Genomic DNA, 7121 nt, shown 5'->3' with positions numbered 1-7121 from the left:
GAAAACTGGTTTACTCAGATCAAACAAAGCAAACTTCTCAAGTGTATTCTGGAAAATACATAAGTACCTGTGTCGATGTCGAGGAAAACTGGTTTACTCGGATCAAACAAAGAAAACTTCTTAAGTGTATTCTGGAAAATACTTAAGTACTTAAGTGTTGATAGGGAAATCAAGCATTATTGCTCTTCTGTAATTAGTGCTTGATAAATTGCAGTTTTCCGAATGAAACAAAGAAGAGTACGGTTAAAGTCCTTTATTTGTTATTTTGAAACGTCGTGGTAACTTTTTTGCCAATATACACCATCCCCTTGATTTTCCTAGATGTGGCCATAGCATTTATACAAACCTAAAAGAAAGTATTGAAACAATGAATTTCTTTCTTTATAATATGCAGCATGGGTACTTGCATGTTACAGCGCCGACCATTTAAGAAGTGAAGTAAGGTTAATCCTAATGAAATATTAAATAAAAAAAACCAAGTTTTTTTAAACTGCAAGTAAGGAGCGACATTAAAACTTAAAACGAACATAAATTATTCCGAATATGAAGGGGTTGTCCCATCCTCAACGTCTCGCTCTTTACGCTAAAGTTTGACGCTTTCTCACAACTCTACTTTCGAACGACTGTACTGTTCGACTGGGATTAAAAATATCATCTGCATAATCGATAAGCTACACATTGATCCTGCGATGGACTGGGCGTTTAGAATACAGTTATTGAAGGAAACTGGAGAAGTAAGGGCATCCTGTCTGACATCTCGACGGAGTGGAATAACGAAACGTGTTGTGTTGGGTTGTTGCCTCTGAATTATTTGTCTTTATTGTTTTTATTGTTTGGTAAATGACGACTTATACTTATTGACGACATGACTGCCTGTCCATGGATTATTCTTTATGGTTGATTGTGCATGGCTATGCTGTTTAACCTATGTGAATGTATGGATGAGTAGGGTTAAGGCCTCATTCAAGTGCTGATCTATATTTGTCACTAATGTAGGAAAACAGTCTTCCTTTTCCCCTTCTGTCCCCCTTTTTTTCTTTTCTTTTTTTCAAATGTGTTTGTGCTGTTGCATTGGTGATTTTTCTTTTCAGTATTTATATATATATATATATATATATATATATATATATATATATATATATATATATATATATATATATATATATATATATATATATATTATATAATATATATAATATATAATATATAATATATATATAATATATAGTATTATATAATATATATATAATATATATATATTATTTTAATAATTAAAACATCCCAGAAAGGGATGTTTCCCAGATTTATAATATAAACATCCCTGAATCTTCCAGTTCTGTTGTAAATTGGAGATTCGAATCAAAAAATTAAAAAAAAAAACTAAAAAATTCTTAGCCTTGAATTTTCTATATATAGAAAGCTGACCCATAATGATCAGTATCTACATTTCTCATCAAATCACCCTTCTTGTGTAAAAAGAGGGGTAGTAATTTCTTTAGTCGACAGGTTTCTAAAAATATGTTCACGTAATCATGTAAAATCCAAGTTAGATTATGTTAAAGATATTCTATTCTGCAATGGCTACCCAATCAATCTCATTGAAAATATAATAGATAGACGATTAAAAAAGCTAAAACAGGAAAATAGGGAGCCCGTCCCCCTTGATTCATTTACACTGGTAATTGAGAAAAAAAACTTTCACTATATTACCATATGTCTCGAAATTCAGCGACAAACATGGAAAAATTAAAAAAAACACAATCCCTTTGTTTCTTTCAAAACTGAACAAAAAGTTGAACATTTTTTCAACTCGGGAAAGGATAAAACGGACCCTATACTAGGTAGTGGTGTCTACAGAGTCTCGTGTTCATGTAGAAAATTTTACATTGGCAGGACCCATCAACAACTAGGGGAACGATTGCGTGAACACAAAATTTCAATAGATAAGTCCCTGAGATTGGAAAATGAAAATGAAAACCTTGATTCAGCTCTGGCTTAGCATATATACGAATAACCTGACCATCTAGTTCTTTTTGAAGAGGCAACTTTAATATCTACCGTAAATGGCCAACTGCAATCTTTTAAAGAGGCAATTGAGATAAAAAAAACATATAACTAGAAATTTGGCTATAAATAGAGACACGGGAGATATTTCCTTAAGCCCAATTTATAACAATTTAACATTAAAAGACTCTATGAATATTTTCGCCCAGTCTAAAATAAGAAAACCTGTCGGAATATCTAATGAAAACCGTAATTGTAGACAGGCGAAATCTGTTGCAAGGCAAAGGATATTTATTTAATCTAATTGGTAACTTCTCTTTCATTGATTTCAAGTTGGTTTTTGTTGTTTGATTCAGTGTCTTTTTTCCTCTCGTACAGTTCACTTAAGAAGGTTAGATTTTGTTGTTGTTTCTTCTTTGTTTCTTTTTCCTCTTTCTTATTTTTTTTAGCACTGAGGACGACTTGGTGGAGGTCCTTGTCGAAATATTGGCTTTTTTTCATATTTTACTACTGGCTGATAAAATCCTCGTTTTTCACTGATTTGATTTTTCTCTTTACATTTATTATTTCCTTTGTTTTCATACGTCATGAATAGCTAGTATGGTCTCAGAACGTATTTACAACTATCGCACTGTGTATACGGGTGAAAAAAAATGGAACATGAAAGGCGAAATGTGACATAGAGCTCTATAGATAGAAATTCTGCAGAGAATAGGACCCATTAAGAACAAACGGGTATTTGCAGATTCTTTCGAACAGCAAGATTGCCCCCCCCCCCCCCGCCAAAATAAAAATTTCTACATCTTCCATTTAAGTCACCTCTTTTCGAATTTGATCCCCTCACATTGATTTTCTGCATATATGCCTGTTGTTCATCCTAGAATATTTAAGAAGGAGTTTTTCTTCAGGAATGTATTAATTTAGACAATATACATATGTTCATAAATGTAATCTGTTTCCTGTGTAAAAATAGTTTCTACTTTGTTTCTAATTTGTGTTTGTTTGTTATGGAAAGGCAGTATGGTCTTCGTCGCTATTTTCAGAGACTCCCTCTTTAATAGCTCCCCAGAAGTTCCCATTTCCCTTAATGTTTCTTTATGACATGCTCCCATCCCAACCGCGGACGACCTGCTTTCTGTTTAGCCCTTGACAGTTCGCCGAAAAGGACAATATTCGGTAATCTCTCATCCTTCCTTTGTGGAAAGTGTTCAAGCCATCTCAACCTTTTTCTTACTTTAACCCTAGAAAGCGCGATTGAAACCCATTTTTCGTACAGCCTATTGTTTGAAATACGTTCAGTCAGCTGGGTACCCAGAACAATGCGTAGGTAATTTCTCTGCAAAACATATAGCAAATCTTCAACCGCTTTTCAAAGCACCCATGCCACAGAGCCACATCTGACCACGGTCATCAATTTGTCTTCCAACATCCCAATCTTAGTTTGCAGACTTATCTTCCTATTCTTTAAAACTTTTTTCTACCGTGAAAAACATCCTGAGCGTTGGCTATTCTATTTTTAACTTCTTCACTGCTTTCATCGTCCTAACCAATAATACTACTAAAGTCAGCGAAGTGATCCACCTAATCAATATTTTGGTTACCCTACGCAACCTTTTTATCTTCACTTATTCCTAGCCTTAGTGACTTAAGTCTTCTTAACATTATTTTTTTCAAAGTTATTCTAGCCCCTTGAACTTGCAAAACCTCTAAAAGTATATTCATTTTGCTCAAACTTTCATCTAGGATGCTTAAATTATTAGCATATTCTAAGTCCAGGAAAGTTTTTCCTTTCAATTTGATTCCGTTTTCTTCATTGGCTTTCCTGTGTTCCTTGAGACGCAGCCCATCAAGATGAACCATATAAAGGGGTATAGAACACAACCATGATTAACCTATGGTATAATAGGAAACCAGCTGCTAACCTAACTTCCTACCTTAACCGCAGCAGTGTTAATCTCCTACATAACACTAATGGCTTTAATTTACTTGGGTTTTTGGGTAGTGGTTTTAATTTATTTGGGGTTTTTCTAAAAGCGCAAGGTACTTCCCCTTTTTCAAAAATCACATTCATAATATTCAATAGCTTATTTCGAACCTCAGAGCCACCATATTCAAGAAACTCATTCACCAAAGTTTCAACACCTGCGGCATTATGATTGTTTAACCCTTTTAGTACTGATGCTAATTCTTTCTTAAAAAGCAAATGTTTCTTCACATTCAAGGTACCACAAACTTTTTCATTTTCTTCTATTTCTTTTCCTGAAAAAACATCTCAGTTTAGCACATTCTCAAAATGTTCTGCCCATCTCACTTTAACTGTTTCCTTATCACTAATTGCGTCCCCGTTCCCAATATTAACCGGGACTAGCCCGGATTGACTACTCGCTCTCAATTTATTAATATGTCAACACAACATTTTAACATAACGGTGTCTAGCTTTATCTTCCAGATCCTTGGGGATTTCATCCGTGGCCTCCCCTTCACGCTTCTTAGTTCATGTTTTAATGCCTTCTCCGCTTTCTTTACATTCCTCTTGTTTTCGTGCGATCTATCCCTCAGATAATTATTGGACAAACCTCTTCTTTTCTCTATCAAAAATAAATCTTTTTCAGTAACATTCCTAGCTGTATTCCAAATTTTCTTCCCTAAAACACCAACAGCTACTTCAGAAATTGTTTTCCTAATAATAACCCATCCATCTTCTAAATTTTCAAATTTTAAACTCTTAAGTTTAGCATTCAACTGTTTCTCGATAGTTCCTCTCAAGTTTTCCCTTCCGATAGTTACCCTTCCGAAATTTTGTTTTTAAGTTAACCCTAGACACTAGCTAGTAGATGGTGACCTTTGCTTTTAACATCAATAACAACACTCCTATACACCCTCCTATACTATTTTGTATTGATCCTGCTAGTCTTCGGTTTATAGTGACATAATAAATAAGGTTTGCTGTCAAACCTTCACGCGAATACCACGATAGCTTTTGGGCCATTTAATGACCAAACACTGTGTTGGTTATAACTTGATTGTTATGCCTGCAAAATTGTAGCAGTCTGTACCCAATGCTGTTTTCCTTTCCTACGCAAAATTTACCTAGACTAGGATACAGTCTATACTTATTTCTACCAATCTGTGCGTGAAAATCTCCTAATAAAAACACCATATTTCTACCTGGAACCCTGTCTATTTGCTCCTGTAATTGTAGGTAAAATTCATCTGAGTCACTAGTATCTCTGTCAGTCGGTTTTACAGGGGCATATACTACTATAACTGATACCCTGAACTTTTTAGTCGTAAAATGAGCGAGTAGTATCCTATTGTTAATACATTCTCTGGCCAAACAAGACTTTGCAGGTTCCTTATTCATCATGAGCTCTACTCCCGGTCTATGTACCTCATCCGTTCTCCTTGAGTAAACAAATTCTATATCACCAATTTAATGTTTCCTACCCCTGGTATAGGAGTTTCTGAAACTTCTAATAAGTCCAGTTCAAATCGTTTGAATTGGTTAGTCAAAATGTCTTTATGATAGTTATTTTTTAACGTCGTAACATTTTTTTTAACGTCGCAACAGTTCCATCGTACAGTTAGTTATTTTTTAACGTCGTAACAGTTCGAATTCTAATATTCTTTAAATCATTCCAATTGTTATGGTTAAATTAAATCATTGAATTGACAGTGATCTTTCACATGAAGTCTGATATCTGGAATTATCAACGAAAATGGGAAGCGGGATGTCAGTCAGTAGCGAAACGTATTCGAAGTTTATTGTGGTGCCGCTCTAGTGGGACCAGTGGGCTAGTTTTGAATTATACTAAAGAATAACATCAAAACTCAGAATACCAAGCAATTCTTTGGGGGAGGAAGCAATCATTATAATGGACATTTGTACCTCTATTCTTTTTTGTAAAATTTTTACCTGTAATTATTGTAATTTTACAGTCAAGTTAGATGTAGTTTTTTTCTAAATTTATAATTTTGGCCAAAGGGGTGTTGAGGTTGATGATAAAACACAAGAAAGATTTGTTTGAATCTCTTCCATTTTGTAGTCGTGTATGTACAGCTGTCTGAGAGGCGGAATGTATTTTTTGGACGAGGTGTTGGAAGTGAATGTTGGTTAATTGAGTAGATGTCTGAGAGTAACGTCCCCTCTATTAAACAGTTGTGTAACTATATTCTATCTTGTGACTAGAAATATCAAAATGACATTTTTAAGAGCTCTTCCTACGGGAGGGAGTAACTGGGGTGACTGTCTTGACCACTGTGACTTAGGGAGGACGTGGCTTGAAAATTGCCCATTTTGATCTAATTTTTCAGTTTGGTACGTTTTTTATTATATTTTGAGTACTTCGGGGGGCCCCGAAGTACTCGAAGTATTCTATTATATTTGTTTTTCCCCGGACACTGCCAGATCAAGATACGACACTGTTCTCGTATTCAAAATGTAGCAGACACAAGAATATACACCTAAGAAACACTAACACTCAACAAAATTAAATCGCTGTCTTCTGCACCTCCATAAATTTCTTTATAAAGGCTCCTACAGTCATAATTAGGTCTCCTGAAGTAATCCTCAAATATCAGGGAGCTGAGGTATATCCCCAACAAAAGTATTCTTTAGATTTGCCAAAGTTTGGTATAATGTTCTAGCACTTCTAACAAAGTATCGTACTTCTAACAAAGGGGGAAAAACATACTAGAGGAAACCAGGAGCGGGAATACCTCCCAAGCTACTCTCTTTATATGACACCGAGTATACCTTATTGCACGCAGGTACGCGACTTGTATATGGATGAATCTGAATCTATGCCAACGAATCTGACCAGAATCTAGCCATCTATGGCTTGAATCTGGATGGCAATCAAAGTTGCCACAACGGCCAGTTCTTTAAGTGCTACAAGTGCCCGAATTGGCAAGCTATACAGTAAATATTTTCAGCACGTATCGTGGCTTGCGCGGCGACACGCGGATGGTTCGCTTAAGGGCACTTAGAATAAATTTTATATCATTTTTTTAATGTTTTTTAATCTAAAAGAATAAAAATGTATCCTGAGCTGGTCAGAGTGTTGAATAGGATAATGTACACGCACACACACAGTCCCTTTTTTATAAGTATTTAG

Source organism: Artemia franciscana, chromosome 17 (assembly GCF_032884065.1).
Source record: "Artemia franciscana chromosome 17, ASM3288406v1, whole genome shotgun sequence".
NCBI classification, from domain to species: domain Eukaryota; kingdom Metazoa; phylum Arthropoda; class Branchiopoda; order Anostraca; family Artemiidae; genus Artemia; species Artemia franciscana.
This window is presented reverse-complemented; position numbering follows the sequence as displayed.